This window comes from Crinia signifera, chromosome 6 (assembly GCF_055691185.1).
Source record: "Crinia signifera chromosome 6, ASM5569118v1, whole genome shotgun sequence".
Classification (NCBI taxonomy): domain Eukaryota; kingdom Metazoa; phylum Chordata; class Amphibia; order Anura; family Myobatrachidae; genus Crinia; species Crinia signifera.
Window position 1 is genome coordinate 90,589,542 of NC_139222.1, and position 27,157 is coordinate 90,616,698.

The 27,157-nt window shown below is 43.4% G+C and overlaps 1 protein-coding gene across 2 annotated transcripts in view; it reads right to left on the reverse strand.

Annotated features, from left to right (window-relative positions):
- The window catches only part of NCOA3 (nuclear receptor coactivator 3), a 111,254-nt gene extending 84,378 nt beyond the window's left edge, over positions 1-26,876 (reverse strand). For both annotated transcript variants that reach the window (XM_083146428.1, XM_083146426.1), the window contains exon 1: positions 26,475-26,876. The gene's annotated coding sequence lies outside the window, so the exon portion shown is untranslated. The remainder of the gene's footprint in view (positions 1-26,474) is intronic.
- Between the last annotated feature and the right edge of the window lie 281 nt (positions 26,877-27,157).

The window sequence follows — 27,157 nt, forward strand, 5'->3', positions numbered from 1 at the left end:
GCCCTAAATAGTGGCAACATGCACACCATATAAAAATCTGGCATACGCCAAAGCCACTTAATGCATTAAACATTCAAGAAGGGGACTGTGGCATAAAATTGCCAATTCAACCTCAGTGGTCACAACCCGCTCAGCTGGTTGCAGAAAAGTGAGACAACTCTAGGAAAGGCAAGGTATTCATTTTTGGTAAGATTCCCCTTTTTAATGGGATATTTTAAACTCGTGCTGGAAGGATCAAGTTTGAGGATATTAGAGATCTCGGTCTGTGCAAAATAGTGGATAGTGTACAACTGCTGTCCATGCATGATCATTAAGAAAAGAAACAAAGTAGCATACAGAACTCAATATAAATGGCACTTTGTAGTGGTCTTATCATACATTAATAGCACAGATCTCAGAAACGCATCCAACACAAGTGGTACTGTGTATATACTACAGTATAATGAAATGGTCAAACAAAAACAAAAAAAAAGTCAGTGTGCCACTTTCAGCAGCGGCTTTGGGGACAATAATCTGCCACCGCTCCTGCAGAACTGGCTGCAGTGAATTAGGGGTTAGCGATCGCATAGCTTAGCAGGATTATGAAGTATAACCAACACACTTGGCACTTAGATACCGTATTCATTGTAGCAGTGGGGAGAAGTGTTTGTTTTAGCTGTAGCTGAGTATTAACTGGTGAACAAGAGTCTGTAAGAGAAGCAGTTTGTCTAACACGAGGTCACAATCCAAGCCATCTTCAAACAATCGCCCCTTATTTCTCAGTACAAGTACTGCAAAAGCATGAGAGTGGGAAAATACAAATACAATTTATTTGAATTAGGCAGCTTTAATCGGTGTGCCAGTGCAATCAAATAGTACTAGATAACTGCATATTGGTCTAACAAAAAATACTGAGGCTCTAACTAACAGTAAATGTAGGTTATGTTTCTATAAACATCAATAATCAAGAATGTATAAATAGGATTATACCCACTTTCACATCCTGATCTTGGGTCTGATACAGCTAAAGTGAACAGTTTCATATGTGCTCAAACCACCTTCTCACCACACATTGGACCTGGATCCCAGGTCATGGTCTTCAAACTACAACCATATCTGCCCTGTATAGGTCAGATGTAGTAAGATGTACAAATAGATTGATAAACCACCAATCAGCTTCTACTTGTCATTTTGCAAACACAGTCTGTGACATGACAATTATGAGCAGATTGGCTGGTGGTTTATCACTTTTTAAGCTCATTACATCTGGCCCCATGTCACTACCTGGAGGCAGGCCTCTGCAATTTAACCATAACCTGAGTTGTGCCTTTCACACTACAGCTGATCAATGTCTGATTTAAAAAACAAACCAAAAAAAACGGTCTCAACCAGGGTTAAATTCCCAGGACACCAAACCTGGCTTGACCTTTTCACACCAAGGTGGGACCTGGGTTGTTCTAGCAATATCCCAGGTCAGAGATATTTGTGAGAATATTGAACAGAAGAAGTAAAGGGGAGAAATACAATTCCACAAACGTTGCATGCCATTGATGATCCTGGCACAGGAGATTTACATTTTTAGATACAAATGTAGGAACGGCCTTCCTCCCCATCACAATGCAAGTACAGGTTACTGAGAGTAGTAATATATTGTATTTTAGGCTTGTGCATAGTGTAACAATAGTTATACCATGCAGAGATAATTCACTAGTTCTGTATTATCTATATTGGTCTCCGCACAACATAAATCAGGTCAGATTTTCAGAAAATCTCTTCCATACAAGCAGTGCCTGCATGGTAAATTCATTAAACTCAAGATGTCAAACATGACAATGGTGTAAATGATAAAGTAACCAGCGGTCCTGGCAAAAGCTCCCAAGACACCATCTTGTTTGCTACACTGGTTCGATTATATTAACCATTAAGTTTGCATGGGCTTAGTTAAAAGAAAAAGGGATTTAAACCTTATGTAATTAACTGGGTGGAAGAAAGCAAATCATTGCTTATAATGTCCCTCAGCATTCATCCAGAAAAACAAAAACTATAGATCTGGTACAATCAATCATTGGGGGTCAATTCAATCCGGCACGCAGTAAATAACGCTGGGATTGATCCCTTTTAAAGTAAAGGGGGGGGGGGGAAATCACAGGACAATATCTAAATGTACTTTATCAGTACATATTGTGCCCCATCAGACTAGGTTTTAGTAATGTATAGCAGCTAAACTAATCTAAAGTATTGTGGATCCAAAACAGCAGACTTTCACTGCCACCTAAGAAGGAGGCGGAGCTGAAATGTGTGTTCACTGTTATTTGTGCCAAGAGAGACAATTGAATTGCCCTGTCCAATGCCCCTTATATAGCACAACCACAAAAAAACAATTGAATCGCCCCCACAGACTACACACAGTGACAGCAATGATAATGTATGTCCGTATTAGAGGATATATTGAGGGGGGGGGGGGGGGGGGATAAAGGAGGACACATTTCATACAACATACTTTATCATGCGCCAAATTCCGTAATAGGAAAATATGTGGTAACAAAATAAAATAAGGGAACTCCCACATCACTCACATTAACTATTAAATGAATCAGAGAATGAAAGAATGTTTGAATTGTCACATGTATGTGCTCAGTGAAGTGCAGATTTTTGGAGAAGATAATAAATTGTAATAGTTTCTTTAGCTGGAACTGGTTAACAGAATTCCTGCAGCAATCTTTAATGGGATGCTCCTTTCCTGAGGAAGAGCCATATTTCTGCAGAGTTACCATAGTAACTGCTTCTCCCATACCGCCTCAAGGTCAGGCCTACACCAGAGCATCATATGCTCAGATTCTGAGACAGGAGCAGCAACTGGCAGAAATACACCATCTTACCTGTGAGAATAACTTTCTGTATACGCTCCAAATAAAATAAAAAAGGAGTATCTGGTCTTATACCTGTAACTAGTCTAATTATTCACTGTGTGTGTGTGTGTGTGTGTGTGTGTGTGTGTGTGTGTGTGTGTGTGTGTGTGTGTGTGTGTGTGTGTGTGTGTGTGTGTGTGTGTGTGTGTCTCCAAGCTGTAAACAGAAGTCACAGTGGCAATGCACCATGCCACATCCCGTATGCCTAAATAAAATGTTTATTTTATCCATCTTCATCGTGCCACTAACATAATAATTTTATGCTGATTCTTCTCACAGTTCCTAGGTTGAAACTCCACCACTGTAGACCAGTTTGAATTATCTGTACTGGCCCATACTCTGTAGCAAAAAAGGTGTAGAAGTATGACCGCTAAAGGGCCTGGATTGAAGATTAGGTTCACAGCAGGAGAGGCCCAGTAAACTGGAGCAACATAAATGGGACCCCATGGAAGTTTCCCTATGGGACTCAAGCAGATAAACAAAAATGTTCCCCACACTCCAACTTACAGACTCTGAAATAAACCCGTTCCCTAACGCAATCAATATCCAAAAGCATTTTAGGTTCTGCCGCTAAGCTTCAGTAGTTCCACATATCTCTCCAGCATGCCCTCTACTCCCCTATACCAATGTGCCATACGGTTCTCAGACAACTCCCACCTTCCTGCCGGATAAATGGAGAAAATCAATTCTGGGCAATGGCACAACACTATTTTTTTCCATGGCAGCACATAAGAGTACATCAAAAGCTTACAGTGTCGAGTACACCAAACATTAAGAGAAGTCTTTTTATGCCACAGTACTCTTTCATCTGAGCTCTTTCTTTGACCCCAAGAATATAAGCTCTGAAATCTTGTGCCGACATTCCTTGATTCTCCTGGCTAGAGAATCCCAGGACCACATCTATCCGACACTGGTCACTGGTCCTATTCATTAATAAGGGGCTGCTGCACTATTGCAAATGTGTAGTCTGCGGAATATATACGTGTGGGAGTTGGGAGGGACAAGGGAGATATCCAGCGCTCAAGGCTTTATCCGGAACGTATGCTACAAAAGCAAACACTATCTTCAGATAGCGTTTGCTCCAGAGGCCAAGCTGCAAAATGAAAGACATTTTGGGAGTTTTGGCAAAAGAGTGGATGAGAGAGAATTCTTAGATGTGACTACAGAATATGAATATATATATTAGTGGGTTGTTGGTTTTGTTTATTTTTTTCATTCTAAAACCTAAAAAAAAAAAAAAAATACCAAATAAAAAAACTTATGTCCATGTTCAGTTGAATAAACTTTTAAAGTGCATTTCTCACTTGTAAAACTGAAAAAGCGTTTTTCTGAAAAAGCGGTTTTTCGCCAAAAGCAAGATGCATAAGAATACAGCATTCTTGTATATTTTCCGAAGTTAACATTTTGCAGTCCATAGTCTGGTTTAAATTAATTGTAATATTTTTTTTTATTATTTTAAAAAAATGGTCTAAATTGAATGTTGAACGATGTTAATGTTCTTATTATAAAGTGGCTCACCGCTGGATCTGCTACTAGCGCTAGGGCTGTTGAGCCTGACTAGACGTTGGACTTGAAAGGGTTAATGATGTGGGCATTGCACCATCCAGTTTGTAGCAGATAAGCTCACCCTGCTGAAGGGCTTGCTTTCACTGTAGTCCAGGTGGTCTACCTCTAATTCAGATGCCTCCTAGACATTCTGGGAGAAGAGACAGGTATGAACCAGAGCCTATTAAATGTGCCAGGGATAGCTTTTTACCTCATTGACATCACTTATCATGTTTAATGGATGGGCTCTTTTCATGGTGTGCAATCAACAGATGCTCTTTAAAATCAGGGGTGGAGGAAAAGCTGCTGGTATGAATAGGTCTTTCATTTCAAGTACTTGACCCAATTAGCGTCTTAGCTGACTGCTCTGTCACGTGCACACAAACGCTACTGAGGCACGCAGTGGTGAAACGTATCTCTCGCATACTCTACAGCACAAGGCTGACAGACCAATGACAGACACACATCTCGTCTGGAGAAAAAGTGCAGGATCCCATGTTTGCAGACATTTTGGAACATGTATTGCCTCAATATTTATATAAAAAGAGGTTTTATTAGTTCCTTCAGCTACAGCCAACACTTTGCTGCTCAGTTGTCTTGGCTCCTCCTCCCCCACCCCCCCCCCCCCCCAAAAGTAACAAAAGAAAAAAAAAACAAGCTACTTTTTTCACTTGAAAACTAAATAAAAAAAAAAGAAGATGCTTTAAAAAAGGTTTTCCTCACAGTTCAAACTATTTTTTTTTTCTGAAATGCTCGTGTGGGGCTATTTATACGGCAATGACTCATTTTATGAAACGCTGAATTTTTGCCATGTCAGATATTCAAAGCAGCAGCAACTAGCAGTGGAAAATTCCAATTATTTTATAAAATATTCTTTTCCAGTGCACGAGTAGAACTATGTAAAAGCAGACATTCCAGTGGCTTGCCGATAAAAGAACCAAATCAAGTCACATGTATTCCTATACAGAGATAAGCTGCATCCCCAAACTGTATGCGAAATATATAAACCACCACCTAATGTGTACAGATTACAGAAGTCACCAAGGAGCTCTAAGGACTTATAAACTTATAAAGGCCACAGCACTCTAAGGTGGCTTCAAAAAACTCAAAATACAAAAGCAGGTAAATGACTTAATATAATAAACATTAAAATCCTGAGATCAGGACTCACATGGGTGAATTCAATGGATTTAAATATTCAATAAAAAAATGGGTAATACAAATGGTAGAAAAATTGGTGCAACAAACACACACACACACACACACACACAAGTTGTACCTCTCCATATTGGTATCACTCATCTCTTGTACCCTTTAAGTCAGGCAAGTCCAAACTGTGGCCCTCCAGTTGTAGTGAAACTACACATTCCGGCATGCCTTGCCATAGTTTTCGCAGTCTCTAATAGCAAAACTTTGGCAAGGCATGATGGGATGTGTAGTTTCACAACAGCTGGAGGAAAGTTTGGACATGCCTGCTTTAAGTATTTCTTTTGCATGTGATCTACATATACTGTATGTCATTTGGTTTTAAATAGAAATGTTGGTAATGGAACACCTCATTTCTAGATACATAACAAGATGACTAAGATTTGCTTAAGGACATGTGTAATTGAGGCTACTTCCTGCAGTGTGCTCCACTCGTCAGCACTTCATACATACTGTAGGCTCCAGAAAATGGCTGGCAAACACAAGACACTATTCTGTCCATGAACGGTCAAGAATTTCCAAAAAAGCTTGTGCACTCCTGTCCTCTTAGATTAAGGACCATGGTCAATATCCTGCAATAGTGTAGTAAATATACAGCCAGCCAGGTGTCATTGTGAATATATTACGCTCTGTGATAATCTGTCTTTGCTCACATGGCAAATATAATCTACATAATGGAAACGATTAGGTGTGTAAGAATACTTTTCATGTTGTAAATTATTTCATAGCGCCACAGTAGCTGCTCCATGCATTTACTAAGCTTGTCAGTATATAAATATGACAAACTACTTCAGTTTGAAACACCACTTCCCTTACATCAGAGACTACAGGTGCAACATATGAAGCTGCTCAAGTGTGTGCGCGTGACTTAGCAGTAACATTAAATATACATTCAACTTTTCATATAATTTAACAATTGATGAATATGTCACTTCATAGTCTAGTAGGGAAAATGGTGTTGGGAAACACACTTGTAAAGTTATGAACAGTGTAGTTTGAATTGTCAAACAGCATAACCTGTACATAGGCTTACCATGTTACCCCTTAAAACCACTCAAGTGGGTAATATTTTTTTCCAAAAATCAGATTCTTTTTCATCAATGAATTAGGTTAACAAATTCTATATAAAATACTGTATATCCGATATGAATATATACATAACACTTTTCAACAGTCCTGCCCTCCCAAATAGGAGTAGTATCTGCAGCCGATGACCTTACAGGATTAGTATAGAACGACCAAAGGTGCAGTGCTCCAAACTTTTTAAATACAGGCACAAACATTTGGAAAGTCAGTTAGACACAAAACCTACAGAATTTATAAGTATCCTGGTTTAAAGCAGAGATTGGAACCTTGAGCCCTCCAGCTGTTGTTGAACTACATATCCAAGCATGCCCTGCAACAGTTTTAGCATGGCATCCTGGGATGTGTAGTTCAACAGCAGCTGGGAGGACCAAAGGTTCCCCATCCCTGGTTTAAAGGTATAGTATAGTGATAGATAGATAGATAGATAGATAGATAGATAGATAGATAGATAGATAGATAGATAGATAGATAGATAGATAGATAGATAAATTACTTTTGCTCTGTATTCACTATAGAAGGAGGGAAGGGACCACAGTTAAGTTGCAAGGACAATCATAAAAATAAGGTAAATGGAAGTACATTTACTAGGGAGAAAGTCCTACCAAAACTTTCAAGACTGAAAGTGGATAAATCAATGGGGCCAGACGGAGTGCATCCAAGGATACTAAAAGAACTAAAAGATGTGTTGGTAGCGCCATTAACAGATTTATTCAACCAGTCACTAGATACAGGTGCAGTTCCAGAGGACTGGAGAAGAGCAAATGTAGTTCTACTGCACAAAAGCGGAAGCAAAGAAGAAGCAAGTAACTACAGACCAGTGAGCCTTACATCAGTAGTAGGGAAATTAATGGAAACACTATTAAAAGAAAGAATAGTGGAATATCTTAAATTAAACAACTTACAGGATCCAAAACAGCATGGTTTTACTGCAGGGAGATCATGCCAAACAAGTCTCATTGACTTTTTTGACTCCGTGACCAAAATTCTAGATGAAGGGTGGGCTGTACATGTGGCATATCTAGACTTTAGTAAGGCATTTGACACTGTCCCACATCGCAGGCTACTAAATAAACTTGAAAGTGTGGGATTGGCTTATAAAACAATTAAATGGATAAGACCCTGGTTGCAGGATAGGAAACAGACAGTTGTAGTAAATGGAGTGCATGCTATGGAGGGACATGTTACCAGTGGAGTACCCCAGGGATCTGTACTTGGACCAGTGCTCTTTAATATCTTTGTTAGTGACATTGCAAATGGTATTGAAGGGAAAGTATGCCTTTTTGCAGATGACACAAAGATGCAACAGAGTAGACACACCAGGAGGGGTAAATCAAATGACTGATGATCTAAGTAAACTTGAGAATTGGTCAAGAGCATGGCAACTACAGTTTAATGCTAAAAAAAAAATGCAAAATTATGCACTTGGGACTCAAAAACCCAAAGGCTCAATATAGTATCAAGGGTACTATAATGGAAACTACTGAGGAGGAAAGAGATCTAGGAGTCACTATTTCAAGTGACTTAAAGGCAGGAAAGCAATGTAGCAAAGTAATGAGGAAGGCTAGTCAGATGCTTGGTTGCATAGGGAGAGGAATCAGTAGCAGAAAAAAAAAAAAAGACGTAATAATGCCACTTTATAGATCATTGGTACGGCCTCATCTGGAATACTGTGTCCAGTTCTGGAGACCATATCTTCAGAAGGATATAAATACATTGGAGAGTGTACAAAGAAGGGCAACTAAAATGGTGCATGGCCTACATCACAAAACTTACCTGGATAGACTAAAAGATCTTAACATGTATAGTTTGGAGCAGAGAAGGGAAAGGGGGGACATGATAGAAATCATCAAATATATCAAGGGTTTTAACATAGTACAGGAGGGAAATTTTCTTCAAAGGAAAAGAAGTAATAAAACAAGAGGACATGCACTGAAACTGGAGGGAGGTAGGTTCAGGGGAAATGTTAGAAAGAATTACTTCACAGAAAGGGTAGTGGATAAGTGGAATAGCCTCCCATCAGAGGTGGTAGAGGCTAAGACAGTAGAACAATTTAAACATGCTTGGGATAGGCATATGAATATCCTTACGAAGAAATAAGGATCAAAAGGGGTTGAGATTACCTGAAGGGTAAAAAAAGGGGCAGACTAGATGGGCTATATATATATATATATATATATATATATATATATATATATATATATATATATATATATATATATATATATATATATATATATATATATACACACACCCCTATAGCGGCCCCTTTAGCATAGTCAAGTGCAGCAACATAGCATCAATTCCACAAGTGGATGAACAATGTCTGGAGAGATTGACTCATGTTGTCTAGATAGCTTCTCACAGTTCCGATATTTATAGGTGCAGTATCACACATGCTCCTTGAATCAATTTTGGACAACTTGAAACAGGCTACACAATTTATCAACCTACTGGAATATACCATCGTTGTGGGGGTACATGAAGTCCATACAGAGCTGAAAGCGGTCACCAAGCACTGCAACATATTCATCACTGGACAATAATGTGTTTAGGTGATCCCAAACTATGTCTTGTGAACACACCAAACGCCATTATAGAAACATCACCAGCCTTCATGGTACCTTGTTGGTAACGAGTCTGCACCACATCCCAACACTACCATCAGGGTGACTCGTTGGACCGCACACATTGCCAGTTTTAATAGGGGCACTCTGGTGGATCTTCTGCTTCCATATCCCATGAAAGTTAAAGAACACTGCATTGACCTGCTGGATATGCATCTGGTACGTCCTACATAGAATGTGGATGCAATTTAAATCGGTTTTTACAATTCTGGACACAAATAATTAAGAACCCATGGTCTGTAACTGTACCGTCCATGGTGGATGGTAATGTTTTCCATGAGGTATTCTCGATACACACCTGACACCGTAGATCAATGAATGTTGAATGTCTAAACACCTTCAGAACTGGAATTTCCCATCCAGGCACCCAATATCATACACTGTTCAAATTCACATTGCCTTGCCATAAACAGAGTAATTGTTGCTCAAACTGACTTACTATATATAATATTACAACTGATGCAATTCTGGCTTTTTTCAAGGCATCACATTATATACATACACACACAAAACAACCAAGCCATTTGAGGGGACGGTTATGGTATATTAGATCTGCAATGTCTAGTTCTACAGTCATATTGTCAACCAATAATGGTCGACAGGGTCCAAAGGTCGACATGGAGGGGTTTTTTTGTGTCTATGTCGACATACACACCGTCTAAGTGTACCACGTACACTCGCCATGCTTTGCGCTCGGCACACTATTCTATTCTCCCTCCACTCCGTAGTGGATGGTAGGGTATGAAATACCGCCTATTGGCACGCCAGCTTGAAATATTGTTAAAAAAATGCATGTCAACCTTTTTCATGTGGACCTCTGGGCCCTGTCAACCTAGAGTCAATCTATCATGAGTCCGGATAGATACCGAGAGGACACGGTACACTAATTGGGGTTACACATGCTCAGATCTAGACACTGATACAAAAAAAAAAAAAACACAACACATGAAAAATTCATTTCAACCTTTTCCCGCAACCTAATGACTGTCGTACCAGAGATTGTCTCTGAGATACCACACCCAAAAAAGTAATTTGAGAAATGTTGAACTTCTTAGCTTGGAACTGAATTACCAAGTTCAGATGGGCGATTAGGACACTGTAGTTTTTTTGTTGGTTCTTATTCCTAACAATGATCTTCTGATACATTAAAAAGTGGAGCCCTTGATGGAAGTCTAAAAGTCCCATACATAAGGGCGACTTCTCCCATCAGAGAGGTTGCCCGCAATCCCCAGCCAAGCCTGCCTGGCTTACAAGCAACCCAAGAGATTGCTTGTGCAGCTGGTGCAATGCGTACAAAACCACGCATCACGTTGGACCTGCAGTCATTTAACTGTCCTTTGGGCTCTTTTCCTGCAATTGTCGCCGCAATAGAAGAAATGGAGTCCTTAAGTCACATAAACTCCAATTTATTTCACTAAGGATATGTAAACAATTTATATTCACTGTAGAAAGAAAAAAAAAAAAACTAAAAATAAAAAAACACACACAAATTGACACTGCCACCCAAATAAAATATGTATATCCAAGTGATAACATACCAAACAGGTGGCTATTATCGCTGGCAGCCCTATCCTTGGTTTCTGAGACAAGGATTCTGAGACTTGTACAAATACAAATCTAACTGTGGGGGTTATTCTTGTTCACTCGGAAAGGCACAATCACTCTCTAATGGACAAAACCATATGCACTGCACTTGGGGCTGATGTAACATGTGCAGAGAGAGTGAGATTTGAGTGTTTTATTGTTTCTGTGCAGGCTAAACACTGGCTGATTTATTTTTACACTACAATTAAGATATCAGTTTGTAAGTACAAACCGCACCCAAATCTAACTCTCTCTGCACATGTTACATCTGCCCCACCTGCAGTGCACATGGTTTTGTCCATTAGAGAGTGATTGTGCCTTTCCAAGTGAACCAGAATAACCCCCTACATGTAATGTACCGGACAGAATGGCAGTGCAATAACATCAGACATCCCCAATTCACCACCCTTAGGGGCGTGTTCAGCAATTATGGATGTGCTGAGCTTCCTCCAACCGCGGCTTTAGGAAAAAGCAACTTTTTACACTCGCTGGACACTGCTGCATTGGGACGGCACCGATCAGACTGCATTAGCAGGGCACTGTGATCAGGGCAGGCCTTAAAACAGCCTAGCATGAACACTATGCCTATACAAACAGCTTTGTATAACCCACACATGCACCAACACACCCTTGCTCTCTTGTGTCTCGGACACATAAATACCCCTTTTACACTCGCAGAGCCGGGTCATAAAAAAATATATATATATATATATACACACACACACACACACACACATATATATATATATATATATATATATACACACACACACACACACACACACACACACACGTCATTAGAAATGGACTCCACGGCTCTGAAAGATGACATCAGCATTTGTGAGCTCAAGAAAACTCCAATCTGCAGCTTTTTTAAAGTCCCATGTACCCAATCCCGGGGACCATTCACACTAACCGCATCCTGGGTCGATTCCGGAATCTACCCAGGTCAGGACCTGGGTAGAAATCCCAGGATGTTCATCCCGGGATATTCTTTCAAGACCCCTTCACACTGGGCTAAATCCCGGGTTGATGCGCGTTCAGGTGCAAAAACCCAGGATATTTTTGCAAGTGTGAAAGGGGTATTATACAGAACCTTCTATGTACTGTCAGTTGGCACTATACTGCTGTTCTCATTTTGGGACTGTCTGGTCTCTCCTATCACTGTACCAAGGGCTTACATTGTGGGCGGGATTCTCCAAACAAAAGAAAGCCATAAAAATCCCGTTCTTTTACCGCATTATCATATGCAGCAAAGCCCCGCCGCCGGGCTTCACTGCAGGGGGTTACGCCATTTCTAGATGGTGTAACCCCATGGGCTTCCCTTCCTATACCCCGCCGCCCCACCTCCTCACCTGTGTACGGCCAGCCTCCTGCTGTGCTGCCCCATACCAGTGACCTCCTCCTTCCTGCACTGCTTCCGGATGCAGGGAGTAGGAAGAGGAGCCATCGCAGCCGGGTAAGGGTTCAGGGAGGGAAGGGGGACCCGCTGCACATGGCTGGCCATTGCCTTTGCGTTAATAATTGCACCTATTACTGCATATTACCAATGCCATTGACTTACATTTAGAAACTAGCTAAGAAGCAGAGATACACAAGTGTATGTAGCCACTGATATGAAGACAAGTCGCTAAATTCCTGGCATTTCTATCACTCTTTTTGTGACACTCCCTGGAGCTGATAACTGCGAGTCATCTCAGCTACTCACTTCCTTCAAGATCTAGTCACATGTAATAATACTGTACATACAGTAATACATTGTTTAGTCATCTACTATAATTACTATACGCACAAACCAAAATAACATTTATATACATTAGCAAAAAGAATATTAGCAGGGGAGGGTGGTGGAAATGCTTATATACTATATACACAACACAAATGGTAAGATTTAGTATAATAACTGCAGTTTTGAACTACATCCCCTTCCAGGTGCTTTTGGTGTGAAGCTCACCAGTATTTTGCAAATTCATTTCCCATTCAATTAATCAAATTGAGTCAGAAGCAAGACATTATTCATTTTTGTAATGGAGAGGAAATACAGAATTAAAACCACTACTTTAGATAACTTTGGGGCAAATTTATGAAGTCAGGTGGACTGATAAAGTTGGGCTGTGACAACACACCAGCCACTCAACTCCTGTCTAATTACAGACAAGGGGGGGTGTCTAGTGTTCCTTCTAGGAACCAAATGAGGTAGGGCGCTGGAGGGGCGGACCGGGCACGCCGACGTCACTAGAAGGGGCGTGCCCGGGCTGCCGCGTCACTACAGGGGGCGTGCCCGGGCTGCCGCGTCACTACAGGGGGCGTGCCCGGGCCGCCGCGTCACTACAGGGGGCGTGCCCGAGCTGCCGCGTCACTACAGGGGGCGTGCCCGAGCCGCCGCATCACCAAAGGAGGCGTGCCCGGGCCGCCGCATCGCACATGGGGGCGTGCCCGGGCCGCCGCATCGCTGAAGGGGGCTTGCCCGGCCATGACTACGTCACTGAGCTGCCGGGACGTAGCCATGGCCGGGCAAGCCCCCTTCAGCGATGCGACGGCCCGGGCACTCCGGCGGGACATACTGCAGGCTGATTTAGCGGGGCGCTGCTAGAGGGGCAGGGCACATTTTGCCCTTTAAAAATCGGGCAGGGCGCAGCGCCCAACTAAAACAGCCTAGCGGGAACACTAGGTGTCCCTAATGTCAGGGATAGTTCTGAAGAGCCATTTTTGTCTTTTAGGGATAACTACCTACAATAGAACTCTCAATCTAAATTAAGTTTTAGAATGATTCTATTGCAAACTTATGAAAGCAGGAGCGATTCAATTGTCTTTTTGTTTTGCGATCATTAATGGCTACCCGACGGAGCAATCCAGTTATTTTGGGTGCCCATTAATAATCTCGCTTGTCACACCCAAAAGCAGCTGGTTTAACCTTGTAAGTGACTAAACCTATCTATAGTACTTGTTTTGGCACCAAAGCCACAGACTTTCAAACATTTCTGCTTGCCACCTCCGGAAGCTGCAAGCAGAGATTGGTGGGTGCCCACGGCACTTGTGCCAATCAGACCAACAAGTGAATTGCTCCATCGAGTGCCAATTATGAAACAGTGCCCAAAAATCATTTGAATTGCCTCCAAAAATAGCCACATGTAAACCGACTATTGACTTCTGTAATATATTAATAAAAGTAGTTACTTGTAGGGACAAGGTCAGTTAAAGAAGATGTTGGCCTATAATAAAGCAGGGATGGTTAGATTTGCTAATTAAATACTTTGGAAATATAAAACACCTTGCTCTCTCAGCATTGAATATGGGATTCTCTGGTCTCCTTTACACAATGTCACAAGAGGATATACTATAGACCAGTGGTTCTCAAGCTCAGTCCTCAAGGACCTCCAACAGTGCATGTTTTCCAGGTCTCCAAACACAATCAAAGGTGAAATAATTAGCTCCACCTGTGGATCTTTTAAAATGTGCCTGAATAATCTGTGCACCTGCTGGATGACCTGGAAAATGTGTACTGTGGGGGGTACTTGAGGACCAGGGTTGGGAACCACTGCTGTAGAGCAGGGGTGGGGAACCTCAGGCCCGGGGGCCGTATGCAGCCCCCGTAGCCGGTCTGAGTGGCCCTCTCACCTGCCTGGCGGCTTTGCCAGGAGTCAAGTACAGGGGAATTCTTGTGAGGAGGTCGGTAGTTCTCGCCAGATTCCTCGTAATCAACAGCAGCCGGAGACTTTAAGCCTATGCACCGGCAACCGCTGGAGCATCGGACGGCTGCAGCAGGACAATTTGTAAGAGAAATTGTTACATATGACCCCCCGAAGGATTTTTTCCCCCTACAAAACGGCCCTTGGGACAAAAAAGGTTCCCCACCCCTGCTGTAGAGCTATTCACAGTCTATGTAGATACTCTGCGGGGAGGCGGCGGTGAGCAGGGCGCGCGATTCTATCTCCAGTCGCCGGCTGAATAAGCGGCGCTACATCTGAAGATTGTGCAAATCTAATGTGTTCACTGCAGCATTCGATTCAATGTCCATCTTCTGCCTGAAGCCAGTGTTGATCTAACAGCAAATCGAATAGAAAATAGTGGAAATCGAAAAGTAGAAAAAAAAAAAAACTTCAGAGCAGGTCGAATAGTCCATATCGAATAGAAAGCGGAATCAAACCGTGTATACGCACCATAACAGCATTAACAAAATAAAAAATAAAAATCTGTCAAAGACCTTTTTTTAGCAAGTTTCTGGGAAGTCCTGGAAAGTTTCTGTTTTTGTTGACTGTATTTAACAGTCAACTGTAAATTTAGACCAGATTTAAATGCAACACATGTGAAAAGTTGAGCAGATTGAAGTCATAAAAAGTAGCTTTGATGGTGCTCATTATAATATCATTTAAAAAGCAACAAACAATATACAGTGTTTTTCCTGGGAAATACAGGGGTGTACGGCAGTGTGAACAGGCAAGACCCGGGGTTTTTCACACAAGATCCAAAAAAGCAAGCTCATTGCATTGCTCAAAGCTGTTTTTTAAACAGCCAATCAAAGCTACTTTTTCAACAGCCAATCAAAGCTGCTCTTAGATTCCACACACTTGTTGGCAGGCAGACCAGGGAAGCAGTGTGAACGGGGCAGACAGCTACGGATTATACTTACGATAATTCCTTTTCTTCGGAATACTTCATGGCAGCCCGACAATGGGTTCATCCCTCTCTCCCCTCATATTCAGACAGGTAGTTTTTTCCCTAGGACACTCCCCCTTCTTCCACCTGTATATTATTCAGCACCTTCCCCCATGCCTCCAGTCTTTTGACATGTCTCCGCCACCGATCCTAGGGAAAAACAAAAACATGGGGGGGGGGGTAATATAGGCTACCATGAAGTATTCCGAAGAAAAGGAATTATCGTAAGTATAATCCGTAGCTTTCTTCTTCTTACTTCATGGCAGCCCGACAATGGGATATACCAAAGCAGTAGGGTGGGCTACAATACCTTAGATCAAGGCCTGATGTAGAACTTTGCTCCCAAAAGATTCTTCAGACACATCCAATGCATAATGCTTCGCAAAAGGTATGTATGGACAACCACGTCGCAGCCTGGCATATGTCTTTGACCGAGACGTTAGCCTCTCTTGCCCACGAAGTTGCCATTGCTCTAGCCGAGTGTGCCTTTATACCTTCTGGAACTTGCCGGACAACTTTCCTATATGTGAAACAAATTACTTCTTTGAGCCACCTAGAGATAGTTTGTTTCGAAGGAGCGAATCATTTCTTTGCCCCTTGCGGAATCACAAACAATGACTTCGTTTTCCTGAAGCCAGCCGTTCGATCCAAATAAACTCTTATTGTCCTAACCATGTCCAATGTATGAAGATCCTCTTCTCTTCTACTGGTTGGATTTGGGAAAAAACAAGGTAAAACAATATCTTGACTCATATGAAAAGAAGAAACAAGCCTCGGCAAAAAAAGAAGGTTTGGTTCTAAAGACTACTTTGTCCGGAAATAACTTAAGATAGGGTTCGGAGCATAACAAAGCATGTAGCTCCCCCACTCGTCTTGCTGACGTGATGGCCACCAGGAATACCACTTTCCACGTGAGAAATTTCAGTTTGGACCTTTCACACGGTTCAAATGGAGCTGACATGAGACCATTTAATACTAAGTTGAGATCCCATTGAGGGACTACCGGTCTGATTTTTGGTCGGATTCTCTTCATTGCTTGACAAAATCTTTTTATTAGAGCGTGGTCGGCCAATTTCCTATCCAGTAGCGTGCTGAGTGCAGAAATTTGTACTTTCAGAGTCGCTATTGAGAGTCCTTTGTTGAACCCTTCACAGAGGAACTGCAAAATATGTGACATGTTTGCATTAGGAAATGGGAACTTATCCTTTGACCATCCCGCAAAGATCCTCCAGATTCTGTAATATATGTTTGACGACACCTTTTTTCTTGCCTGCAGAGGTATGTCGATTACAACCGGAGACAAACCCCTGTCCATTAACTGCTTCCTCTCAAACTCCACGCCGCTAAACGTAATTTCTGTGGGTCTTGACATACTACTGGTCCCTGTCTCAGTAGATCGTGCGATACTGGAAGAAACCATGGCTCTGCCACCGCCATGCTTTCCACCATCGGGAACCAGGACCTCCTGGGCCAATCTGGAAGAATGGCTATCGCCTGAAGCTCTCTCCGACCTGATTTTCCACAAGACTTTGTGAATGAGTGGGAATGGTGGAAATATGTACACGAGAGTGAACTCCCACCTCTGAGAGAGCGTCCACACCTTCTGACCCTCGCGCCGGGAACCTGGAAAAGAACCGAGGAGCCTTCGAATTTCCTGGAGTCGCCATGAGATCTATTTGAGGTTGTCCGAAACGGCGAGCTATTTGCTGGAAAACAGAGTCCTTTAGTTCCCATTCCCCTGGCAATACTTGATTTCGACTCAGGAAGTCCGCCAACTGGTTCTCTTCTCAGGGCACGTGCAGTGCTGAGACTGACAACAGATGTTTTTCTGTCCAGACCATGATAGACCAAATTTCTTCCAACAGTGGGAGGCTTCTTGTCCCTCCTTGCTTGTTGATATACGCGACTGTGGCTACATTGTCTAAGAAAACTCGCAGATGAGACCCCACTATATCCGCACTGAAAGCTTCCATGGCCATACACACTGCTCGGAGTTCTCTGTTATTTGACGACAGATCTGACTCTTGAATGGACCAAATACCTTGGGTAGTTTCGCCTAAACAATGTGCTCCCCACCCTGTGGCGCTTGCATCCGTTGTCAACACCACGTACTGCGGACTTGATAGAGACATTGTTCTGGATGCTAGGTATCTGCTTTGCCACCAACGCAGGGATAGGATCACTGGGCGAGGTAACATGATGTAGCGGACCAGTGAGACCCGACTTTTGGTATATCAAAGAAGATGCCACTGTAATGTCTTCATATGCCATCTGGCCCAGGGAACCACCTCCACTGTTGACGCCATCATCCCTAGAAGACTTATTGCTAGTCTCAACGGAACCTTCTGATTCTCTTGAATAACAGTAATAAGCTCTTGAATCTTGCTGCACCTCTGACTGGTCAAAGTAATTTGCCGTGTTTATGACGACGCCCAAATACTGAATAGTTTGCGTAGGGGACAGGTGACTCTTGCTCCAGTTGATCAACCACCCGTGATCCTGTAAAAACTGGATGACTGTTTCTGCGTCTCGAACAGCTTCTGCCTCTGACCTTGCTGAGATGAGTAAATCGTCCAGATAGGCCCATACTGCTATATCCTTTTTCCTCAGAGATTCTATCATGACCACTAGCACTTTTGTAAATACCCTCGGTGAGGACGTAAGGCCAAAGGAAGGCAGGTAAACTGAAAACGCAGAACCTGAGAAATTTTCTGTCTTATGTACATATAGGGACATGAAAATAAGCGTCCTTTAGATCTATTGAGACGAGGTAGTCGTTTCTCCTTAGACCCATTAGGATAGACCTGGTTGTCTCCATGTGAAACTTCCGTTTCCAAATTCTGGCATTAAGTCCCTTAAATCTAAAATTGTTCCGAGTCCTCCAGAACTTTTTGTTACTACAAATAGGCGAGAGTAGAACCCTAGGCCTTCCTCTGCCTCTGGAACAGTCTCTACTGCTCCTGATTCTATCAGGTCCTTTATGCTTGAGACCAGAGCCTCCGCTCCACACCTGAAACTGGGAGCTGTGAAACTAAAAAATGTTCCCATCTGGGTTTAGAAAGGAACTCTAACCGATACCCTGTGGACACTACTTCTAGTACCCAAGTGTCTCGAACCGTTTGCTTCCACACGTGAGCAAACTGTAGCAATCTTCCGGCCACCTGGATACTCTCCACGGGACATGGTTTGTCACTGTTTTTTATCGCCTCTTTTAACAGTCTGTCGGAAGAATGCCCTGGAAATCCCCGAGGTATATCGCTCCCGAAATGGCCTCCCAGGCCTATAGGATCTGGCCTGCCTGAAATTTTGTCTGGGGAAATAGTTAGAGTCCCTTCCCTTCTTATCCTGGGGAAGTCTCACTGACTTACCTCCTGACAAACTCTGTATCATCTGGTCTAGTTTACTGCCAAAGAGGAACTCCCCCTTGAACGGCAGAGTAGCCAGCTTATTTTTAGAGTGGGAGTCCGCCGCCCAGGACTTAAGCCACAGGGCCCTCCTTGCCACTACTCCGGACGTTAACGACTTAGCTGAATAATCCAGCACGTCTAATGATGCCTCACAGATGTAGTCGACTGCTAGCTGTATCTGAGCTAGACTACTAATGATCTGTTCTCTGGCCACTCGCTCCTGTAGATCCTCCTGTAGAGAGGCACACCAGATTCTGAGAGCCCTCGCTGAAGAGGCTATGGCCACACCTGACTTAATGGATATTGAGCTGGAGATATGAAGTCTTTTCAATGCACTCTCCATCCTCTTGTCCATAGCATCTTTAAGAGAGGCACCGTCCTCCAGAGGAATTGTTGTTCTAGTGGTGAACTCAGACACTGCTGCATCTATCTTGGGAATATTGCACCATTTTAGGAACTCCACATCCTCTATAGGGTACATTCTCTCTGCCCTCTTAATGGAACCAATACGCTTATCCGCATTGGCCCATTCCTTAGTGAGGATTTCTTTAACAACTTTATGAACGGGAAAACACCTTCCCTTTTTGGATCTGTCCTCGAATAATTCATATTCAGTCTTAACCGGCTGTTTATAGTTCAACGTTTTATACAAATCTTTAAGGACAATCTCCACAAATTCCAAATTAAATGAGCGCTCCTCCTCGACTAAGTCGCCGGACCTCCTATCGTCATCAGTATCCACAACAATGGGTATTACATCACACTCTTGGTCCAAACTGGTCTGTGACCTGGACCTTTTACCTTGAAATTCCTCTTTAGAAACGAAATTTTTCTTCATCCATGTCATTAACTCACTAATTTGAGACACGATACCAATACTAGCAGCAGCATCCTGCGAACACCCGACACATGGATTTTTCACCAGTGAAGACTTTATCACATCCAATGCAGGTTTTATTAACATGCTTCTTCTTAGCAAGCTTCTTCTTAGTCACCACAGGCACACTACAATTGAACAGATGACAATCACTAACTAACCTAAGCAAAACTAAAAATAAACAGTCCTCTAAGAGGACTTACCTGGGCAGCAATGCAGAAACTTTTTGAGAGGCTTCCTCTGCGTCCATAATTTCATGCAAGGTGCTGTCAGCAGAACACAGCCCTTGACCTTAGTGCACAAACTTCGGAAGCGCCTGTTACACCGACCAGGCGCATAATATAGGCTACTTCCGCCCCCCCAGCTGGAACGCACGCCAGGCCGGAACGCAGTACTTCCGGCCAGGCGTCGGGCATAGTGCGCGTCATCCACAGAGGACGCGATGGAACGCACGCCGCTGACCCGCATAGAATTTCCGCCGGAAGTCAGACAGCGTGATCCCTCCGGCGGATACTAACTGCTGCAGGGTGCCTGCCATGCCGCTACCGCGGACGCTGACCCCGGGAACCACATCTAATGGCCCTCCACCGCCGCATCCACAAGGGGATCTGTGCACCATCCGTCCATGCCACTGGCCAGGACATCCTCACGGGAACCGGCACCGCCATCCCTATGCTGCCCAGGACTGGCAGCATAACGCCTACCAGTAAGCCAAAAAAAAACTAATAAACCTATACTACCCTGTCTAGCTCTTAGGAGACAGGAAAAAGACTGGAGGCATGGGGAAAGGTGCTGGTTAATATACAGGTGGAAGAAGGGAAAAAACTACCTGTCTGAATATGAGGGGAGAGAGGGATGAACCCATTGTCGGGCTGCCATGAAGTAAGAAGAAGAAAAAGGAATTTCTCGGGTCTACACAGTGAGATTCCCTTGCTAATCGACTTAAGATTTGAGTGCTATGCAATCTTTGCTAACTCTGTACTATTTACATACAATCTACATTCGAGTTGCACTATATAGTCATTGCTGCCCTGTCTATCTGGGTTTCGATTTGTGCTGTCACAGGAGTGCGCATCAGGATCGTAAGGTAAGAAACCTGTGCGATCTGCATACGATTTTGACTATATAGTCAAAATCTTATGTCAACTCTCAGCATTAGGTGCAGTATGAATGGTCTACTCTGTAGAGCTGAGATGATCTGTGCCCCACCAAAAACCCAGGTTTTTGCAGGGGCGGCAATGAGAACGTGGTATTAATTAAATTCTCTGCCTCACACACCAGGTATTCTTATCAAAGTTATGCCCCATAAACACAGTTCCTTTTGGACCATTTTTCTATTACCATTTTTTGCTTATATAGACAATCAAACCGAACGGTTTACAGCTGCATTGGATCCCGATGTGCAGCATTGAAATCAAATAGAAAAGTAGACTATGCAGGCAGGACTATATAGTACAGATATGTACTATATAGTCTAAATCGAATGTGTACACTGAGCCATGCGATTTGATTCCAAGGCAAAAACACAGGTTTTTGCCTTGGTGTAAAAGGGGTATAAGTGTACAAGTGCTGTTTCAAACTAATAAGTTCAAGAAAAACAATGCAGGAGACTTTTCATCATGATACACCCTTGCTTTGCAATGTAATGTGCCTTCCTATTTTAGGAACAGGCTGCTGTTTTTTTAAACATGTAGCTGAAGGAACAAATGGTTACCCATATAATTCCCAACTTTAGTTTTGCTATGAACATCAATTTACATATGTAACATGTGGTTCGACCACAATAACTGTGTTACATACACACTAAGGCCCGTATTCAATCCCAAACTAAATTTTTGCCAATCGCGACTGATCAGACGTGCAGTACGCATGATTAGAGGACCAACCATTCGACTTGTGGGACCGCACATTGCACACAATCTGTCGGACAACTCCTCAAGATTGTACGCTTGGGTAAAATCTCTTTCTGGTGTATGGAGGCTCTAAGGTCGGTATTCAATTGTTTTAGTGTGCCCAATCTTCCGTGAGTGATGGGAAATTCTGGGGCAATATTCAGTTAATTTTTTTAACGGTGTTCTTTATGAGCTGCTAAACCTGACCAAACTAATGGGTGTGATGCGAAAGGTCCCATATGGGCACTGAAATGGGGGACTTTTTGAGCATTTCAGCTTGCCACCTCCAGAGGGGAGCAAGCTGAAATGTTTACATGCCCATTGGCAGAAACAATTAAATAGCATCTGGCATATAAGTGCTGGGAGGGGGGATTAAATACTGCCATTTAAAGGTGCCCATACACGTTACAATTATTGTATACAATATCGCATCTCATCGCATCTCGGTTTTGCGATGAGATCTAGTACAAAAAGTATATGCAGCACATACTTTTGTACTAGATCTCATCTCATCGCAAAACCTAGATGCGATATTGTATACTATGGGCGGGATGTTGTAACATCCGCGCCCATTATCGCCGGCTACCGCATTATTAGTAACGGCATATGCTATAACATATGCCGTTATTCATGCAAGGGACAGCTCTTGCGGTAAGAGCTGTCCCTTGCGATGCGGTGCCGGCGCTGGACTTCCGGGTCTGTGACCCGGGAGTCCATCTGCGCATGCGCAGACCCCGGCGCCGGCCGCAGGGCACGCTGGGAGGGATCCGTGACGGATCCCTCAAACAGCGCTGCGGTAAGAAGCCCATAGGCTTCTGCAGGGATTCGCCAGCTTTAGCTGGCGATTCCCTCCGCAGCGCTGACACTGCGGAGGCGCCATATAGCATATAGAGATGCGGTAGAAACCCCGAAAACGGGGTTTTTACCGCATTTCTGCTATATAGCATCCCGCCCAATATGTGTAACATTGTATAAATGTGTTCCGCAGCAGATAGAGATTTATTTAATAATTTTAGATGCAAGACAGGCATACAGAACAATTACAAGCAAACAACTCATTGGGGCCAATGCAGCCCCTATCAAGGCAGAAGGGATATCCAGTTTGCCAACGACTGAACTCTCCCAGGGACAGTTATATAAGCCTTTAAGAGTCATAAAGTGGAGAGAGATAACATAACAGCCAGCTCCTGTCATTTTTTCAAACATCCTGTAATGTGACAGTTAGGAGCTGATTTGGTTGGTGCTTTAGGTCTCTACAAGGCTTAGTATATCTGCACCCTAGTGTGTTGCCACAAGCAGATTACCAACCATCTAGTCCAGTGTTTTTCAACCACTGTGCCGTGGCACACTAGTGTGCCTTGAGCTGTTCTCAAGTGTGCCCCCACATCTAGAGATGCCCAAACCCATTTACAGCCACCACCAGTTTAAATGTTATTCACTGGTCTCTTCTTTTCATGTAACGGGCCAATGTATTTTATTTTTGTTACCTGTGGGGACCAGTGTGATTGTTTTTAATGTGGGGGCCAATAGGTTTGTTTGTCTCCTGTGGTGGCCAATGTGTTTTGCCCTGTGGGGATCTCATGGTGTGCCTTGGCAATTTTAAAGTCTTATTTAGTGTGCCGCAAGGTAAAATGGTTGAAAATCACTGATCTAGTCACATTCCACTCCACCAAGGTATACAGTCGACAATCACTAGGCCAGGGGTAGCCAACTCCAGTCCTCGAGAGCTACCAATAGATAACGGTTTGCAGGTCTCCTCACAGAATCACAAGTGAAGTATTTAGCTCCACCTGTGGATCTTTTATCACGTGTCAGTCAGTAATGAGTGCACCTGTAAATCCACAAATAATTCCTAGTGTGCGCAAGCATACATGGCCAATAAAGTTGATTCTGATTCTTCTGTGTACCTGCCAGGTGACCTGGAAAACATGAACTGTTGGTAGCTCTTGAGGACTGGAGTTGGCTACCCCTGCATTAGGTCAAACACTAATGGTTGACCATGAGTAGGCTGACACTTAAAAATTGTTGACATACTCTAGGTCAGGGGTGGGGACCCTTTTTTGTGTCAAGGGCCGTTTGTATGTGGAAAAAATCCTTCGGGGGCCATATGTAAAAATGTCTCTTACAAATTGTCCTGCTGCAGCCTTCCCACGCTTCGGCGGCTGCCGCTGAATAGGACTGACAGTCTCCAGTTGCTGTTGATTAAGAGGAATCTTGCAAGAACTACCGAACTCTCGTGAGAATTCCCCTCTACTTGAGTCCTGGCAAAGCCGCCTGGTGGGTGGGAGGGCCACTCAAACGGCTATGGGGGCCACATACGGCCCCAGGGCCTGAGGTTCCCCACCCCTGCTCTAGGTCAACATTGACATGTCGGCACATGAAGTGTTGACAACTTAAAAAAAAAATGGGGGGGGGGGGGGTTTAACAGACTTATACATACTTTACAATCCCTGTGGACATGGAGGGGGAGCATAATAGTGTGCCAAGCACAGCGAGTTATAGTGCCCAAAGCGAGGGGACACGTTACATATACAGTGTCCATGTCGACATACACACAAAAAAGCACACATATCGAAAATGTTTATGTCAACCTTTTGCTTTTACATGCGGCCACATAAGCGTAACAATCTATATGCACCTAACATGATGCCCTCTTCAGTTACCATACATGAGGCAAATACACCAAAGCGTTAACGACAGTCAACGGCCAATTGAACAACCGATGAAGATTGCCCGGTGGCTAGAATGGCATCAGCCTCATATAGAAATATGAAGCTATATAACTAATCCTTTTATAGTACATTTTATAAACAGCTGTCTCCAAAGTAATCACAGAACGGTAGTTGTGCAATACTACTGGTACTTTTTTCTTGCCAGCCAACCAATGAAATACCAGCTTACCAAATGCTGTCAAATTAACCCTCCATGCCTGACAAAGCAATGTCCAAATGAAGGCGTTTTGGCAGGGTAGTAAAGGATTTCACGAGTACAGTAGGGAGAAGATTAAGGATTTCAAAATGATAACAGACATGTACTGCAATATGATCTGGGTCTACAAGCAGATAACTATGGGCTTCTAGTAATGACTACAGTTTAGCCTCTCCAATCTTGTTGACATTCCTAAAGATGCCATCAGTAATATGACTGTGCGCCACCCGCGTGTAGCAGAATCTATCATTTGGGTCCATAACAACCCCAATTGCGCTCATTTCCATGCAGGACCTGAGGCAACCTTGAACAACATGCTACGCTGAAAGGGCTCAGCTTCCACAAACAAAGAGCACAATTGCAGTGTCCCCCACTCCAGCAGGAACATTGTTCACTTAATGAGAAAGCCAAATAGAAGCCATGCTTCCAGCCCTTGTTAGCGAGCCTGTGAGCAGCAGGAGGAACGGGAGGCATGAGGGTTAGGACCTGCTTGCCTTGTTTGCACATTGAGAAAAGAAAACAGGTTTTGTTGGCAGTGAGAGACTTTAACTCAGGGAGGAGGCAAAAACCCTTAAAGGTGATATAGGTTGAATCACAAAGTTTAACCTCTTGTTAAAGGAAATAGGTAGATCACAGAGGTAACTTCAGAGGCACTTGCTGGTACAGATCAGCAATCTCAGTCAATTAAAAAATAAAAGGAGAAGATACAAGGTGAAGCCTCCACTCCCAACTAATACAAGACAGAGCATCTTCTGCTGAGGGCTATGTAGCGGCCACCAATGTCAAAGCACTGCAGTAAAAGAACTCCACCGTGCCACCCAGCAAACCTCTGGATAATCTGGCCAGCACACACAGAGTCAGTTCATGAGGAAGGGAATATGTACTTTACATACAAAACAAATCCAGGAACAGGAGGGTTAACCTGAGCTATTATCTCAGAGAAGGCTAGCTTATTCACATGCAGGTGATACCAACCCCCAGCTCCTCAGTCTAACAAGACATGCTAAATACAGATCAGGAATAGAGACTGATAGATCCCATGTTATTCAGCAAGAAAAGGTAGACCCATGAAAATGTGACAAGTCAGACCAATGCCAGTATTAACCACTGCACAAGCCTCCATAGCATTCCAGCCATAGGATGTACAATATCTACTCCAGGGAAACATAATAAAACCTTCAAGACCACATGAAACAGGCAACAGATTATGCAGAGCAGGAATTGGATTTGTTAAATAATGAAGTGATCAGGACATTCAATCCAGCAATGAAATGGGGTTAAAAAGGCAATTTGTAAATAGATCAAGTCATGTAATTTAGCTATGGGCTGCATGAATAATGAACAGAGAAGCAATGTAATCCAGGAAAGGAAAATAATATTGTACATCTGTATGGCAAATGGAGAGAAAAGCAGTACATGATTGAAAGGGAGGGGGGGCTCCATTAACGATGTAGAGAGTCCATCAGACTGTGACAAGTTTTATATTGCAAGTCAACTTTTATAATGCACTAATGTAATAACGAAGCTAATCCAGCAACATGGTCTGCAAGCAGCCAGCTCCCCAGTCATATGCAGGCAGTGAGGGGCGGAGGGAGCTGCAACTTGCTCAAGTGCACAGCAGGTTTCTACAGCTCAGGGTGACAGCTTTCCCCAAAAATCCGTAAAGTTTGCAGCTAGCCAGTTTACACCCCTATGAGGGCTAAGAACAGGGGTGGCACATTGCAGTTCAAGGCATGCTAAGAAGAGAAAAGCCCCAGGGAGGGTAAAAGAGATGTACTCACGCAGCTGCCTCTCTCCTTTTTTTTTTTGCTCCTTTATTCCCCTACCGAACACTCCGCCATTTTCCTCGCTGTTTATTTAAATGGCAAACACTCCCCGGGCAGAGAGAGTTCCGTCCTCCCGCGGGGGCTCTTGGGAGTTGTAGTTCCCGCAGCATCAGCGCCAGCCCAAGCCGCCAGGGGTGAGGACTACATCCCCCGACAAGCCGTGCGGCGCCGCCTGCAACAACAGGGGACAATGAGGCTTAGTGCTTTGCACTGGGGGGTTTATTTTTAGTAGGTCGCTAGATATAGAAGGAGGGGGTGTTGTGGAGGGCAGGAGAGGATTCTGCTACCCTCAGGTGAACTCCTGTGTTTATAGCACAGTGAGGGAGCTGGGCATGGGAGTCTGCTGCTGGCAGCATGATTTGCAAAAGCAGCCAGAGCTGGTAATGAGGAGGAGGTGGAGAATTAGTGTAGGGGGATGGGAGGAGGGTTATTACCATACCAGCTGACTTCAGGTCACAAGGGACACAACCAGGGCTGCTCCTCTATGTCCAATTTCTAATTCTGCAGCTATCATGATCCTAGTCATGCTTGTAATGATTGTAAATAGAACACCTTTTGTCATCTGGGGGTTCACTCATTGCAATCAGTGCTGATATGGAACTATGCTATTATTTCCTAAGAGGTTCTGAAGCAGCTAT